Here is a 15,298-nt window from a genome sequence, read left to right as displayed (position 1 = left end):
TATATACAGTAAAACTTAAGAAATATTCCCAGTCTGTATCAATAAGACATTGTTGCTCACTATAACTCATCATTCATTCTTGTCCTGAAGCTCCTAGCAACAGCAAGCCTAGAAAAATAAATAAATAAAGCATACGTGCCGGGATTGGTAAAGAGTATATAAAGCAATAAGTATTTATACAGAGCACATTCATTAATAAAGAGAATGTATGAGAATTTCCGAACAATTAAAACACATAGTAAAGTTTTGCAAGATGATTGGGTATAGTATCAATATTAAATTCAAAAGGAATGTTTATATTTTAACATAGTAAATATACAAAATAAAACAATAACCAATTAAAATTATAATAGAGAATAATACTAATTTTAATGGCAATGAAAATTGTAAAGTACCTAGGAAAATAAAGTACCTAGGTTTATACAAAAATATAAACCCTGTATTCATTTCCTAGGCCTTGACAAACTAGCATAAGCTGAGTGGCTTAAACCAACAGAAATTTCTTGTCTCACAGATCTGGAGACTAGAGATACATCAGGTCCAGGCTCATCAGATCCATCAGGTCCATCAGATCCAGAGAACATCAGGATGTTGGCTGGGCCATTCTATCGTCTAAGCCCTCTAAGGGAGGATCCTTCTTTGTCTCCTCCAGCTTCTGGGAGGCCCTGGGGCTCACTGGTTTGTGGGTGTATCACTCCAGGCTCTGCCTCCATCTTCACATGCTGCTTTCCCTTTTGTGTCTGTGTCTTCACACAGTCCATGGTCATATTCTTATAAAGACAACAGTCATAACAGCTCAGGGCCCCGTTCTACTCCAGTATGACATCATCTTAACTAATTACATCTGTAACAAAGTGTTTGTGACCCCATGGGCTGTAGCCCACCAGGCTTCTCTGTCCATGGGATTCTCCAAGCAAGAATACCGGAGTGGGTAGCCATTCCCTTCTCCAGAGGATCTTCCTGAACCAGGGATTGAACCTGGATTGCCCACATTGCAGGCAGACTCTTTACCATCTGAGCCACCAAGGAATCCCATCTGTAATAAACCTATTTCCAAATAAGGTCACATTCTGGGTACTGGCAGTGAAGACTTAAACGTGTCTTTTGGAGATCAAAAATCAGCACATAACAATTCCTAAATTCAAACTATTATTTAAGGACATACAAAAAAAAAATAAAAAAATAAATAAATAAAAAATAAATAATTTAAATAAATAAATAAAAAGAGAAGGCAGGGCACAAAATTCACATCTTCTGACTTCAGTGAGCCAAGAAAATTTTTATAAAGAATGCATTCATTTTAATAGAATGGTTATAGGAATAGCACAGAGAACCAACATTGCAAATATGTATTTGTACTAGGAAAGTACAGTCAACAGATGAAATGTACTATATCATAAAAAGTCGACAAAAAACATTTAGCTGCCACAGATAAGAAATTTATTGGTTTTAAAATGTTTAAAAACTGGCATTGTACAGAACAATTTAACAAATTTATTTGTACCTGTTCTAATGTGGAAATTCTGAAATTTATTTACTGAAACAGTTTGACGTGTCTTGGTTCTTTGTGCCTTATATTTATATTAAAATTCACACATGACTGAAAATGGAAAAATAAAATAACTTGCTGGTAAAAAAAAAAAAATAAGGACATACAAGACCTGTATCACTGCCCAAAAGACAAAGACCATTAGGAACACCTGTCTTCAAATTGAGCTGTCATCAATTCTACAGATTGTTGAACTCAGCGGGGAGAACTGCGTGCCGTAACAGTGGGGCATTTCAGAAAGATGAAGGTCTGTATAGGGAGCTTCTGTTAGGGTTTGGGCTGGTATGGATGATTTGGGGAGGGCTGAAAGCAGCGAGATTCTGCTTTGGACTGGATGATGTGAGAAAGCAAAGTAATTGCTTAAGGATTACAGGTTGTTGGTGATCTTAACAACTTTATCTAAGAGGTATGAGGAACAGAGCGGATTTCATTCCCTAACTGGCAAAGTAGCAACGTTTCCTCATGTTAGCTGGGAAGTGGACATTTGGTCATCCTTATGCCTTGCATGGTGCTCTTGCTTTTGTCTGAGTCATTAGGTGTTGGCCTTGTTTTAGCCTTACTCCATCACACTCTGGTGATCGGTTCTCTGATGCTATATTCACCCATGTCTAGCTGCCACCAGCCCATTAACAGCTAAGTCATTGAGGGGACCTTCCCCTATCTTACCTGTATTAGTAATGAAATTTACCATGACTATGAATGAGAATATTATAAAGACGTCAATTCTACCCAAATTAATTTATAAAATCACTGTGTACAATTAGAAGATGTAGTAAAGTTTATGGCAAATTTGAAAGTGCCCCTGGCTAAAGGTATTAACAGACAATTCTGTTTTCCTTGAAGCTGCGCTGGCCTATATGTATTGCCCCCCAGATTTTTAAATTTTTAACAAAGCAGTAATTTTATTAATTACATTAAAAAATAAGCCAGAATTAGTTTGGTAACATTCCTCTGTGCATGTCCAGCTTCTATTGTAGTTTTCATCTAGCAGTATGTAATAGAGTTTTGCCAAGAAAATGCACTGGTCATAGCAAACACCCTCTTCCAACAACACAAGAGAAAACTCTACACATGGACATCACCAGATGGTCAACACCGAAATCAGATTGATTATATTCTATGCAGCCAAAGATGGAGAAGCTCTATACAGTCAACAAAAACAAGACCAGGAGCTGACTGTGGCTCAGATTATGAACTCCTTATTACCAAATTCAGACTTAAATTGAACAAAGTAGGGAAAACCGCTAGACCATTCAGGTATGACCTAAATCAAATCCCTTATGATTATACAGTGGAAGTGAGAAATAGACTTAAGGGCCTAGATCTGATAGATAGAGTGCCTGATGAACTATGGACAGAGGTTCATGACATTGTACAGGAGACAGGGATCAAGACCATCCCCATGGAAAAGAAATACAAAAGAGCAAAATGGCTGTCTGGGGAGGCCTTACAAATAGCTGTGAAAAGAAGAGAGGTGAAAAGCAAAGGAGAAAAGGAAAGATATAAGCATCTGAATGCAGAGTTCCAAAGAATAGCAAGAAGAGATAAGAAAGCCTTCTTCAGCGATCAATGCAAAGAAATAGAGGACAAGAACAGAATGGGAAAGACTAGAGATCTCTTCAAGAAAATTAGAGATACCAAGGGAACATTTCATGCAAAGATGGGCTCAATAAAGGACAGAAATGGTCTGGACCTAACAGAAGCAGAAGATATTAAGAAGAGGTGGCAAGAATACACAGAAGAACTGTACAAAAAAGATCTTCACGACCCAGATAATCATGATGATGTGATCACTAATCTAGAGCCAGACATCTTGGAAAGTGAAGTCAAGTGGGCCTTAGAAAGCATCACTACGAACAAAGCTAGTGGAGGTGATGGAATTCCAGTTGAGCTCCTTCAAATCCTGAAAGATGATGCTGCGAAAGTGCTGCACTCAATATGCCAGCAAATATGGAAAACTCAGCAGTGGCCACAGGACTGGAAAACGTCAGTTTTCATTCCAATCCCAAACAAAGGCAATGCCAAGGAATGCTCAAACTACTGCACAATTGCACTCATCTCACATGCTAGTAAAGTAATGCTCAAAATTCTCCAAGCCAGGCTTCAGCAATACATGAACCGTGAACTCCCTGATGTTCAAGCTGGTTTTAGAAAAGGCAGAGGAACCAGAGATCAAATTGCCAACATCCGCTGGATCACGGAAAAAGCAAGAGAGTTCCAGAAAAGCATCTATTTCTGCTTTAGTGACTATGCCAAAGCCTTTGACTGTGTGGATCACAATAAACTGTGGAAAATTCTGAAAGAGATGGGAATACCAGACCACCTGACCTGCCTCTTGAGAAATCTGTATGCAGGTCAGGAAGCAACAGTTAGAACTGGACATGGAACAACAGACTGGTTCCAAATAGGAAAAGGAGTATGTCAAGGCTGCTTATTTAACTTCTATGCAGAGTACATCATGAGAAATGCTGGACTGGAAGAAACCCAAGCTGGAATCAAGATTGCCGGGAGAAATATCAATAACCTCAGATATGCAGATGACACCACCCTTATGGCAGAAAATGAAGAGGAGCTAAAAAGCCCCTTGATGAAAGTGAAAGAAGAGAGTGAAAAAGTTGGCTTAAAGCCCAACATTCAGAAAACGAAGATCATGGCATCCGGTCCCATCACTTCATGGGAAATAGATGGGGAAACAGTAGAAACAGTGTCAGACTTTATTTTTGGGGGGGGCTCCAAGATCACTGCAGATGGTGATTGCAGCCATGAAATTAAAAGACGCTTACTCCTTGGAAGAAAAGTTATGACCAACCTAGACAGTATATTCAAAACCAGAGACATTACTTTGCCGACTAAGGTCCGTCTAGTCAAGGCTATGGTTCTCCCAGTGGTCATGTATGGATGTGAGAGTTGGACTGTGAAGAAGGCTGAGCACTGAAGAATTGATGCTTTTGAACTGTGGTGTTGGAGAAGACTCTTGAGAGTCCCTTGGACAGCAAGCATTTTGATATAAAAATGCCTCAAAGGCATTGCAGCTTTGTTTTGGCACCAGACCACCACGATAAAGCAAATATTGCAGTAAAGAGAATCAGAATTTTTTAGTTTCCCAGTGCTTATAAAAGTTAGGTTTATACAATATTGCAGTATATTAAGTGTGCAATACATTATGTCTAAACAACAATGTACATATCTTAATTTAAAAATACTTTATTGGTAAAAATACTAACCATCACTTGACCCTTCAGCAAATTATAATCTTTTTTATAGATTATAAAAATCTGTAATTTTATAGATTATAAAAATCTAAAAACCTGGTGGAAGGTCCTGCTCATGTTGGTGGCGGCTGACTGATCAGGGTGGTGGTTGCTGAAGGTTGGGGTGTGAGTGACAATTTCTTAAAGCAAGACAACAATGAATTTTGCTGCCTCAATTGACTTTTCCTTTCATGAACAATTTCTCTGTAGCATGCAAAGCTGTTTGATAGTATTTTAACAACCATTTCACCCATCTTTTAATTTGGGGTCAATCCTCTCAAACCCTGACATTGCTTCATCTACTGAGTTCCTTGTAATGCCTCTAAATCCTTTGTTATCATTTCAACAATCTTCACAGCATCTGCACCAAGAGTAGCTTCCATTGCAACTTTCTTTCCTCATTCATAAGAAGCAACTCCTCATCACTTCAAGCAGTATCATCTTTTGGAGCAATTTGGTCACATCTCCAGCCTGCTTCAACTATATTGAGAATCTGCGTTTTAGTGCATCCACATTCCTTAATTATTTTAGCTAGATCTTCTGGATAACTTGCTACAACTTTTACAACAGCACTTGCTTCTTACACTGTCATGTTATGGAGATGGAATCTCTCCTTAAACCTCATGAACCAACCTCTGCTAGCTTCAGACTTTTCTTCTGAAGCTTCCTCACCTCTCTTAGCCTTCATAGAATTGAAGAGAACTGGGGCCTTGTTCTGAATTGATGCTTGCACACTGTGGTGCTGGAGAAGACTTTTGAGACTCCCTTGGACAGCAAGGAGATCAAACCAGTCAATCCTAAAGGAAGTCAACCCTGAATATTCATTGGAAGGACTGATGCTGAAGCTCTAATACTTTGGTCTCCTGATACGAAGAGCTGACTCTTTAGAAAAACTCTGATGCTGGGAAAGATTGAAAGCAGGAGAAGGGAACAGCAGAGGATGAGATAGTTGGATGGCATCACTAGCTCAATGGACATGAGTTTGAGCAAACTCTGGGAGATGGTGAAGGACAGGGAAGCCTGGTGTGCTGCAGATCATGGGGTCGCAAAGAGTCAGACATAACTTCGCAACTAAACAACAGCAAGGGCATTGCTCTGCATTTGGCTTCAGATTAAAGGAATATTGTGGCTGCTCTGATCTTTTATGCAGGCCATGAAGTCTTTCTCCTTATCAGTAATAAGGCTGTTTTATTTTCTTTTGTGATTTCTTATTTGTTTGGTCACTGGAGCAGTACTTTAAATTTCCGTCAAGAACTTTTACTTTGCATCACAACTTGGCTAACTATTTGGTATAAGAGGCCTAGTTTTCAGCCTACCTCAGATTTTGACGTGTCTTTCTCACTAAAGTTGATTATTTCTAGCTTTCATTTTGGAGAAGGCAATGGCACCCCACTCCAGTACTCTTGCCTGGAAAATAGCATGGACGGAGGATCCTGGTAGGCTGCAGTCCATGGGGTTGCTAAGAGTTGGACACGACTGAGCATCTTCACTTTCACTTTTCACTTTCTTGCATTGGAGAAGGAAATGGCAACCCACTCCAGTGTTCTTGCCTGGAGAATCCCAGGGACGACAGAGGAGCCTGGTGGGCTGCCGTCTACGGGGTTGCATAGAGTTGGACACGACTGAAGTGACTTAGCAGCAGCAGCAGCTTTCATTTTAAGGTAAAAGACATGCGACTTCTCCTTTAACTTGAACACTTCGAGGCAATTGTAGAATCATTAATTGGCCTAGTTTCAACTTTCTTATGTTTGAGGGAATAGGAAGGTCTCAGAAAAGGGAAAGAGGCAGGGGAGCAGCCAGTTGGTGGAGCGGTTAGAACACACACATTTATCAGTTAAGTTTGTCATATGGGTGCAGCTTGTGGTTCCCCAGAACAATGACACTAGTGATATCAAAGACCCCCGATCAAAAAATCACCATGACAAGTGTAATAAATGAAAGAGTTTGAAATATAAGAAGAATTGTAAGAATGTGAAACTGACCAAAAAATGAGCAAATGCTGTTGAAAAATGGTGTCTATAGATACTTGCTCGATGCAGGGTTGCCACAAACATTCAGTTCGTAAGAAATGCAGTGTCTGAGAAGCGAAATAATGTGAGGTATGCCTGTGCATACCCATGATGAAAGAATTCCCACAATCAAGCAGGAGATGGCTTTGATGCTGCTATCCGGGCTGGCCACATGACATACGAGATGGCTCTGCTGTTGTTCCTCCCAAGGTTCACATGATGCAGGGAACTTTCAGACTTTGAGCTGATGGGCTACGTGGGAGACACAGCAGATTACAGGTTAGATGTATGTGGAATATGTGGAGGAAATGGAGGCTGAGCACTCTTGCATACATACATACATGCATACATACATACATACATACATACATACATACATCAAACATAAGGTGTATCTAAATGGTCCTGCACAGTGGATCTATAATTTACATTTGCTTTGACAACGTTTTCTCTCTTTTCCCCTTTTACTTTTTCAATCCCTTATTTGCATGATTATGGGATCATAGTTTTTCTGTTTTGTTTTCATCTGTTTTGATTTTGGCGGTTAAAATCCAATAGTATTAGAATTTATTCTAGCACTTAGAAACTTTTATTCTAGAAAACATTACATTTTGATTATGTGTAACTTCTCAGAAAGTGAGAATCTTAGGTCTCATTATCTAAAACAAATTCACTTCTTTATCCAAGCCTAATTTAAGTGTAAAGTAGTTTCAGATTCGTTAGCCCATATCTTGTATGGTAACAGTCTAATTTTGCAACCAACACTTTCTAGTAGCCATGAACTCAAGAAAACAACGTCTACATTCAATTAAAAATTAAGAAATAAATTTATTTCTTGAATAAAATAGTATTAAATTTTCCAATAGTTATTTTAATAAGACTATGCCCGAAGATTGATGACTTAAAATGTTCAGATCCAGAATATGCCTTTAAATATAACTCTAAAGTATGGCACTGTTTTAATTACTAAAAGGTTTTTGCTTATTTTCAGTTTCAAGCTTTCTTTAATTAATCTCCAAGTTAAGTGGTTGTTGTTAATGTACTAACTCTAATAGCAGAGAAAGATAATTACACAAACTATATTATATTAATGCCATCAAATTCTACAAAAATAAATATAAATTAAGCTAAAACTAATAATAATATGTCTTTTTTCCATATACTTCATGGCATTCAAGTAAAGGTTTGGATTTTCATTCTTTGAAAGATGAAATATCTGATATTTTTATAAATCCTTAATTCAGATAGTCACTTAAAAAGTTCAACACTGAAAATATAACTTTTGTTTTTTGCAGTGGTAATGTCATTATAAATTTTATTAAGAATGAGATTATAGTAAAAATGATGTTCTTACAAAATTAAAAAATCTTTGAGGCAGAAATATCCTTGGAATTGGTTGTAGTATACACAGAATTCATAATCACATACAAACAAGCTGTAGAATGCTGAAATAGAAACTGCAGTTGCTACACATCACACACACACACAATGCCTATTCACAGGCACACAAACACACACACACATCTGCAACCAGACTGAGAATAACTTTGTCACTGCTACAAAGTTCACGGGGTGAAGATGTCACTGAAAATAAAGCAGTACTTCCACACAGCAGTGTTCACTTTCTCTTTCTGCTTGCTGCCCATTGCAGAAATGTGTTTTCTTTACACTATTTGACGAATAAACATTTTGTTGGGGCTTATTTTCTTCAGAATCAATATGAAATTTTTAGTAAACATCAATGATGGGGGTTCTCAAAATGCCTTTTTTTTAAAAGTTTTTATTGCATTGCCATTATTGAAAAACAATACTAGTGAACATGATGACTGGGTTTTCGCCATATCTGGTATTTATCCATATAAAAGCAAGAGAGGGAGTGAGCAAATTAAACAATAGGTGCTTAAATAGTATATAAGATTTACTAAAATTCTATAGTTTTACGTTGGAGTATCTTGACTAGCAGGAACACAATGTTATTGGAGTTTTAATACTTTATTGGATAAGTTATGTTATGGAATGCAATGCAATTAACATTGTGTGTAATTTTGTACCATCTAAAGTAAATAAAACATTCAAAAATCATATTGAGGACATACATAGGTGATATATTTTTTTCATGTAAAAATAATAAAGAATGGCTTGTAACTGGAGGCTAAATGTGATTATCTGTTGTTGACCTGAAATAAAACGACTGCCAGATATTTTTCCAACAAAGGAGGATTTATTTGGAACGAGCAGAAAATTGTAACCATATGATTGAGGTCTGCAGCCATGGAGAACCGCATGCAAGGGCTCACAAGGAAAGAATATCCTTTACTAGAAAGGGAAAAGTGAGTTGAGAGGGCTGTCATAAACGCGGAGTCCATGGCCTTCCCATTGACTGAGGGCTTGACAGGAAAGAAGAGGAATATTTTTCCTTCCTCTTGGGCTCTGCTGTTCTCATGGGGAGTGAGTGCTCCCACTGTGGTCTCTTGGCTCTGAGATTTCTGTTTATTGATTTTATCTACTGTGAAAATATTTGAGTTACATCAATACAAAAATTGTACAATTGAGAATATTTTCCATTTGGCAGAATTTGCTCTGAGCTTACCTCAGCACATATAAAAAGTGTTCTCTCAATTCCAAATAATATAATCTATGGAAAACCTGCAATGGAAGGTATCAATTTTTAATCTGTTAAACATAAAATGCAATTTAGAAGACTACTACAGGCAATTTTATGAAAGAATAAAAATGATACCATGTTTGAGAAAAATACCAATGGTATTTTATTCAAAAGCTATATCTAAGTAATTCACTAAAGTATGTGATTTTAAGATGTGATTTAATACCAAGAACAAATATTCTGCTTATCTTATTTCTAATCAATAAATCAGTAATCAATAAAAAGATGGTTTGGTATGTTCTATTAAGGGATATATATGTATGTTGTTTCATTTTTTAAAAAGAATTTCATTTCTGAAGAGTTCAATAGACATTTCACAGACAGACCATTGAAAAAAATGAATAATTTTAAGTATTTTTAGTGCCATTTTTTTACTCCAAATTATTTTAGTTTGGATGATACTTTTTTTTTTTTTGATTAGCTTTTTTGTAACCTGCTTCTGTCTACAGTTTTCCCACCATTTGCTGTAGATGCCATTTATTTCTTGGGAAAAATCTTGCCAGCCTCGTCTGCTGGATTGAGCAGTTTACTTTAAAACTCTCTTAATAAAATGAGTATGTCTCAAAAATATCTGATAGGTTTAGGCATAACGGCATAATCCTTGCTCTCAAGGATTTTTTTTCCCTCTGTTTTTGGTGAGTTAAAAGTTATGCACATGGAACCCCTGATAGAGACCAGTATAAATTGGTGCAAAATAACACCATCAAGAAGACAAAAAATGGTGCAAGTTCCCTCCGCAGAAGTGTAAAAAGGGACTGAAGGATGACTGAGTTTTCTGAGAAAGGTTTTAAGGCAACTCTAGGACCAGTTGCTAAGAAGACTAGCTAAACTGAGTGGACAGGAAGAAAATGAAAGTGCCATGAACTAGGGCAGGAAGACAGTTTTCTTTGGGTGGTCGATAGATTGGGCAATAAGGTGAAAGTATACAGCAAGCAGCGTAGAATGCAAGGGTGAAGACTGAATTTCCCCGGAGGGTCTGGAAATTCGTGGGTGAGGGACTTGAGTGGGAGCTCCATACACTGCCACATGGATTTGGCGAATGGGATATTAATATCTGAGAAAATTCTGAGACATATTAAGAAGTCTAGATCAAAACAGATAAGGTTCTGGACCAGCAGAATGAATGAGAGTGAAAAAGAAAGGGACAAATTCAAGAAGCATTTTGGAAAAAAGGAGAATTGGTAAAGTATCTTACCTAAGAAACTTAAAAAATAAATGTAACTCTTTGGTTCTTTACCTCAAAGACTTTGCACTGGCTAGCCCAGGAAGAAGGATCCAGCAAGGACTTTATATATTTGTACAGCACTGGGAATATAGCCAATATTTTACAATAACTTTAAATGGGATATGATGTACAAAAATTTCAATCACTGTTGTACACCTGAAACTAATATAATATCATAAATCAACTATACCTCAATAAAAAGGAATACATTTGATAATTCAACATGTAATTATGAGCACTCTGCACTGATTTTTTTCTTTTTTATAAGAAATGTATGAGATTGAATTGATCAGAATTCCTGTACTCGTGAGGTACAATACACGAGAAGTATTATAGATAATCAAGACAACAGTGTGTACAGGCTGTATGCACTCAATTATCAATAGTAAAATACAAATTCTGATCAGTCATGCTAGGAAAAACCTGGCAACTTTCTATATTCTCTACAAAAATATTGCAAGATCATTGATAAATAAAAAAGCAGTTAAAGTATGGAGCCAAAAAATGGAGAAAAAACAGAAATATGTCAAATAGTTACTTAATAAAAACATTATGCTTTTTCTGAGGGGAAAGAACCCTGAAATAATACACTGTATTGATATAATCATCTAGTTATAGATGTATTAACTAGAAGGCTCACTTAATAAAAGTCATAACAAATATCCAAGATAAAATTTCTAGAAAGGAATGTTTTTGTGTTTCAATTCCTGTTCAGTGGTGACAGGAATGTTACTAAGATGCTTCTCGAATAGTTTACAGAATGTCCAAAGCTCCCAGCATTAGTCACTCAGTGTTGACAGCCCTTGTTAAAATGCCAACAAGGTAATACATGAAGCCATTAGGATCCATTAACACCTTAAATCAGTTTAATTGATCAAATTAGCTGGCCTATTATAAAGGGGGAGGAAACGGGAAACGGAGCAAAGATAGCAGGGAAGAGAATCCCAGGAGTCACAGAAGTTACCATCGAATGGGGTAGGTGTAGCTTCTTTGGTGTTGCCTAGTTTGGGCCAGCATTTGTGAATCCTCCTTTCTAGGTTTTTAATATCCACTCATTTTGTCTTCTGGGGAGGTGACACAGGCCTAGGATAAGAAAGACTGCACTGGGGATCACAAGACCATCCGTTCAGTTCCGTTTAGTCGCTCAGTCCTGTCCGGATCCTCAGCCGATCCCAATTCACCAGATGGCCCCATGAACCATCCACTCCTGGTTGTTTTTTTTTTTTAATGAGGGTATTACAGACCACACAAATGATGCTTGCTCCAGCTACTCAAGTCTATAAAATAGTTGTTGTCATTTTAATTTTTCACTTGCTTAGTCATGTCTGATTCTTTTGCAACCAAATGGACTGTAACCTGCCAGGCCCCTCTGTCCATGGGATTTCCCAGGCAAGAATACTGGAGTGGGTTGCCATGTCTTTATTCAGGGGATCTTCCCTCACATTTTAATTTTTACAGGTTATTTTTTAGTTGATATTTTTCTCTTAGTGAAAAGGAGTTTTATCAACAAGCTCACACTTTTATCAAGAAAATCACCTATTTGAGATTCTGAAGCATCAATGATGTTTCAAAGACATGTATCTTCAGACTCTTTTTATAGGTTAGCCAAGTAGCTTGGCTCATGATGAAAATCTGTTTAAGTCCTACATTTATTGCCATAAGGCAATATCAGTTTCTTATAATCATATTTCATTTACTATAATGTTCCAATATATATGTTCCATTAGTCATTTAACCTATATGAGAAGTTTTACTTCTACTAACCATGACATCATCACTGAAAACTGTACCATATTTACAAATGGTTTAGTCTTTATATACATGTTGTCAAAATGCAGAAAGATTAAACTGATAAATCTCTTCCTATTACATTCCTTTCGTTTCTGTGGATTATAAACAACTGTCAAGCCTCTGGAGTTTCATAAAATTATCATCCAGCTATCAAAAAATACAGTTACTTTTCTGACATCCTTGGCTTTTCTTCTCTACAAAATTACTTATAGCAATATTATTTAGGATATCTAATATGCTTTCACCCCAAATGAAGCTGCAGTTATACACAGAAAAAGTGAAACTAGGATTATTTGGGACAATGTGACCTGCCAGAAGATCTGATATTTGGGATTTACGCTGTGGAGTACATCCAAAATCTCCATTTTGAAAAAATAAAAAAATGCACCTTAACTGTTCCATACCTTTATACTGCTAGAGTCTTTACTGGGAAGAATAATTTAGCTAAGGCAGAGGGAAGAAGGGAAAGAAAGAAGGAAAGAGAGAAAGGCAGGAAGGGAGAGAGAGAGAAAGGAAAGAAGGAAAATGTATGGGTCAGGTTTCTCAGCTGAAGATGACAGGGGAATGTCAGCGATATTAACCAAAAAGAGATTTATCTTTCATTTATTTTTAAAATGTTTTGACTGTGGTGGACCTTTGTTGCTGCCCACGAGCTCTCTCTAGCCGTGGTGAGAGGGGCTCTCCCCTAGCTGTGGAGTGCAGGCCCCTGACTGCACTGGCCTCTCTTGGAGCAGAGCATGGGTTCCAGGTGCCTGGGCTTCAGTGCTGGTAGCGCAGGGACTCAGGAGTGTGGCTCATGGGTTTAGTTGCTCTGCAGCATATGGGGTCTTCCCAGACCAGGGGTCAAACTCGTGTGCCCTGCCAGGTGGATTCTTCACCACTGGACCACCAAGTAAGCCCAAAGAGAGATTTATTAAGAGATTTAGACCACTGAAAAACTGTTGAGATGGCAGACAAGAACAGGTTGCAAGGATTCCATGAGCTGGTCTTTTTCATCATATCACCTCAGGAACCGGCTTAACAAAATCAGGAAACTCTGAATCAGAAACGTGCTCCATACCTGTGGACCCTGGCCAAGACAGGGGCATGAACTATTCGAGTAGGTTTCATGCCTTATCCTCACCTTTATCCTTACACAACTCATTTCCTGAGCAAAGTTTTGTTTGGAGGAGGCTGAAAATTTGCATTACTATTATTATGGTTAAATTGTAAATGTATGTTTTACAATGTGGAAAACTAGTAAAATGTAAAGAGACTTTTAAAAATAACTGGAGGAAACACAAATAGAAGTTCAAAGTACAATTTGTTTAACAATCCCCAAACTTGAACGTTTTTAAGCATTTATTCCAGAAAGAAAGTGCAGTCTTGAAATGAATGTACCCAAATTAACATGTGTGCTCAAAACTTTAAGCAAATTTAGAATATTGTTTCTTCCAGTTTTCTTTTCCTTTTCCCTTAGTTGTTTAAAAAAAAAAAAAAAGGTTTTGAAAATAAGGCTTTTTAACCTCTCAATATTCTTGCTATTGAAATAAAAAGAATTATTTCTGAGATGGTGACTCAGTCTTGCTTTAGTACCGTTTTATCATCCTTTCTTTTCTTGATTATTTATATAGAAAACATTCCTCCATGGCTCTGCAAGCATTCATTTTTGATAGACTGCTTCCAATTGGAAATAGGTGTTTATTTTTAAATATAAAAAGAATTATTGTTATAATATATTGCTGAAGATGATTTACTTGACATGATATTTATTTGAATAACAAAACTAATACAGAAATAAAACACAAAGTTCAATTTCTAGAAAGAAAAGCATATATGTAAGACAGAAAAATGGTTTCCCTTTAAATTAATGTGAGACGTTTCAAGATTCTTGATGAACTATACAAAGAATTAGCATCCAAATGCTAGAAAATGAAAAAAAAACTGGATATTTGAAAATTTTATAATAAATTATTTTTGCTGGTATTTTTCTATTGAAGTATACAGTTGACCTACAATATTATATTAGTTTTGAGTATACCAGAGTGTTTTGACATTTATATTCTTTATGAAATAATCACCACAATGAGTCTAGTAACCATCTGTCACATCACCAGGTTATTGCAGTTTTGTTGACTATATTCTCTGTGCTGTACACTGCAGCCCCAGGACTGATTTATTTTACCACTGGAAGTTCGTATCTCTTAACCCCTTTTACCATTTGTGCCTTCCTCCACCTCCCTCCCCTCTGGCAACCACCAGTTTGTCCTCTGTATCTATGAATCTGTTTCTGTTTGGGGCTTATTGTTGTTATTCATTTGTTTTGGTTTTTAGATCCCACATGTAAGTGAAGTCATATGGTATTTGCCTTTCTCTGACTTACTCTGCCCTTCATAATATCCTCTAGATCTCTTCATGTCATTGCAAAAAGCAAGATTTCATTCTTTTTTATGCCGGAGTAATATAGAATATTACTTTATCTATTCACCTATCAATGGAAATTTAGGTTGCTTCAATGTTTTGGTTATTGTGAATAATGCCACAATACATATAGGGGTGCATATAAATACTTTTAAATTAGTATTTTCATTTCTTTTGATGCATACCTAGATGTGGAATTGTAGAGACATATAGTAGTTGTATTTTAAATTTTTTGAGGAACCTCCATACTGTTTTCCATAGTGGCTACACCAATTTACATTCCCACCAATGGTGTACAGGTGTTCCTTTTTCTCTACATCTTCACCAGTTCTTGCTATTTTGATAATATAAAACATTGTCCTTTGATAATAGCCATTCTGATGGATGTGACTTGATATTTCATTGTGG

This window comes from Oryx dammah, unplaced genomic scaffold (assembly GCF_014754425.2).
Source record: "Oryx dammah isolate SB20612 unplaced genomic scaffold, SCBI_Odam_1.1 HiC_scaffold_12, whole genome shotgun sequence".
Lineage (NCBI taxonomy): Eukaryota > Metazoa > Chordata > Mammalia > Artiodactyla > Bovidae > Oryx > Oryx dammah.
The sequence above is the reverse complement of the archived record's forward strand: the minus strand, read 5'-3'. Positions refer to the sequence as shown.